Source organism: Nanorana parkeri, unplaced genomic scaffold (assembly GCF_000935625.1).
Source record: "Nanorana parkeri isolate BGI_ZX_2015 unplaced genomic scaffold, ASM93562v1 scaffold1323, whole genome shotgun sequence".
NCBI lineage: Eukaryota > Metazoa > Chordata > Amphibia > Anura > Dicroglossidae > Nanorana > Nanorana parkeri.
In genome coordinates this window covers 195,926-198,988 of record NW_017307591.1, presented here as the reverse complement: position 1 = coordinate 198,988, position 3,063 = coordinate 195,926, and positions in this window count along the sequence as shown.

The window sequence follows — 3,063 nt, the reverse complement described above, 5'->3', positions numbered from 1 at the left end:
CCGTCACTCTTCTGTGTTTCTAAAAGTGCAGGCAGCGATGAAAATCTCAATGGCCAATCAGTTGAGACTCTTCACACTTATTGCAGGGTGTACAGATTATAGATCACATTAATGGTGGAAAAAATTCTGAAGCTATTTATTTATTTTTACATCTAAAAAAACAGTCATTTTTACAGGGGGTGTGTAGACTTTTTATGACCACTGTAAATAATCCTGAATCCAAGCACATTTCTCTAAGTTATAGATCCTACAACTAATAGGAATTTGGAAGAACTGTTTTTTTTTTTTTCTGTACTGATAATGCAGTCTGCTGTAAGCAAATCCCTATTTACATAGAACACTGTCATCCTGAACATGCCCTAAAATATTTTATTTCAATAGAAAAATCAATGGCCAGACTCCGCATCCCATATTCTGCATGAAACAAAATGGTCTACATGGCAACTATGACCAAACCTGCATGGGACCTTCACCGCCAGCTGATCTCTCCTCAGAAAATTCAATTAATCTTTTTTTTCCATTTTAGCAGCAAGTATCTCAATCTATATTTCAGTCTGCTGCTATGAGTCTTCTAGTTCCAAAAGTATTCCATTTAGCAAGCTGGATGGTTATGTATCTGACAGAGAGAGAGTTAAAAAGAATGTCAATGCTATATGTACAATTTGTCCTTGCCGCTCACTAAACCTCAGATGATTTCCTTTGATAAGTGCTTTCTTTTACCAATAAAAATAGCTAGCAAAAATGACAAGCCTAATCTCTTCAGGCTGAAATATTTCATTATTAAGACGATATTTAGCTTCTCAGAAAAATAGGTAGAACCAATACCTTTCCAACCTGAGACGTTCTCTGCCACGTCAGTCAGTGTAGGCACTGCATGTACTGTTCATTTACGTATTTCAATACTCTTGTCAGGAGTTTGTATTCTTCCCCTTCTCACCCTCTCTGTTTCTGTTCTAAGCTTTTCCTCATCCCATCTTTCCCCTTCATCCAGAAAAACAATTTTACTCACAAAATTCTAAAGCTGCAGCTAACGATTATTTTCAGTTAGCCGATTATTAAGTTTGATTAATCGGATAAAAAATAAAATGCATTTTTAACAATGGCTCCAGTGATGGACTACTAGTTTGTATTGAGTGTAGTCCATCACAGGAGCAAGCTTGGAGCGGTGGAAGTAAAAAAGAGAACAAAAGTGTGGTGTGCAATATAGTGAAATAAAAAGTGTAAAATTATACAGCAATGAATGCAGAATGGCACCGGCAATAGAGGACTACAAAACCACGCAATACATTATACAGCACAATGCAGAATACCACAAGCTATAGAAGCATACAACAAGACCCAGCAATAGTACATTATAGCTGGTGGTATTCTGCATTGCGCTGTATAATGTACTATTGCTGGGTTTTGTAGTCCTCTGTAGCTAGTGGTAGTCGGCATTGCACCACTGTATAATGTATTCCTGGGATTTGTTGTACTCCTCTATAGCTGGTGGTATTTTGCATTGCGCTGTATAATGCATTATTGCTAGGATTTGTAGTGCTCTATACAGCGCAATGCAGAATACCACCAGCTATATAGGAATACAACAAATCCCAGCAATAGTACACTATACATACAGTGTATAATGTATTGCTGGGATTTGTATTCCTATGTATAATATACAGCACAATGTACCATCAGCTATAGAGGAATACAAATCCCAGCAATACATTATAGAGCACCATGTGTGGGAAAGTGCGGGCTTACCTGTCTATCAGCGACTGTCATCCCCCCACACCTGCTCCTCCTTACTACTTCTCCCCACGTCCCTGTGCCGATCGTGGATGTGGGCAGGCGGTGAACGTGAGGCAGGGAGGAGATTCGGCGCGTGGATGCGTTGCGGGTCTGGCAGCGGTGAACGTGAGGTGGGGAGGAGGTGTGGCGCGCAGCGTGTGGAGCTGTAAACAGGGCCAACCAATCAGAAGCCGATTAATCGATGATTGAAAAAGTTGACAACTTTTTCAATAATCGATTATAATCGATTATGTCGATTAGTTGTTGCAGCCCTACAAAATTCATCAGGGGGCTCATATGGAGGAAAGTGTTTAACAAGTGGAGTTTTGTTTAAGGCATTTTAATTTTAGATAGCACATATATCTTAAATATTGTGTGTGCACATATATTAAATAAAATATATTAGCTTCCTGATATTGGGGCAGTGCTGTGAGCCACTCAAAGGTGTAGTTATAATTGGTTTGTAGAGGCATTCGTTCTTCAAAACTCTGTGAACATTTGTTAGGAAGAAACAAATGATCTTGGTATATTTTCTTTCCAAGTCGAATGTAACATCACAAAATTCCGCAATTTGGCCCTACATGAAGCTTGGCACTTAGGAAAAAAGTATTTATTTCCTATGCATCTTAGCTCCATCTAGTGGCGGTGGCAGTGTTTCCATGATATTACTTTTGACCTAAAAAGAAAATATTCTAAGAGCATTCTTTTTGGCTCCATCCACACAGAACGTTCACAAAATCTTGCTGAATAAATGGCTCTGTGAGTTGTTTATAACTACACCCCTACGTGTTTGCTAACTCCAATGAGCAAAGTTGTTTCCTAACTGCAATGAGCGGAGTCATGATCACCATGTGGTGCTCCTTCATTGTCTAATCATCAGTCTGGGGGCCTAAAGTGACCATGCTCTATTGCGTAATTAAGTAAAGGCAGATAACGGACGTCACCCACTTGGCTATGCTGTTTGGCAGGGGTGTCACAGATACTGTAAGTTTTCCAGCTGTAAAATAAGTAATTTGCCTGAGGCTGAGCTTAAATTAAATTATTACTATTATTCTATATGCATTTTATAAAACTCTTTTGAAAATGCATCATAAACCACATGAAAATGCTGGCAGCCAATGGGCTATTTCAAAAGAGAAACTATTTAGACAGCTGGTATATTATGGTGGTGGTTGTTGCATCTGTAAATATTGCTTCTATCCACTGCACTGGCCCATAGTAGTGTACTGACTATGCTCATAGCTCTCCTGGTTTCGGTTCTTGATTTTGGCATAGTTTACATTAATCTCA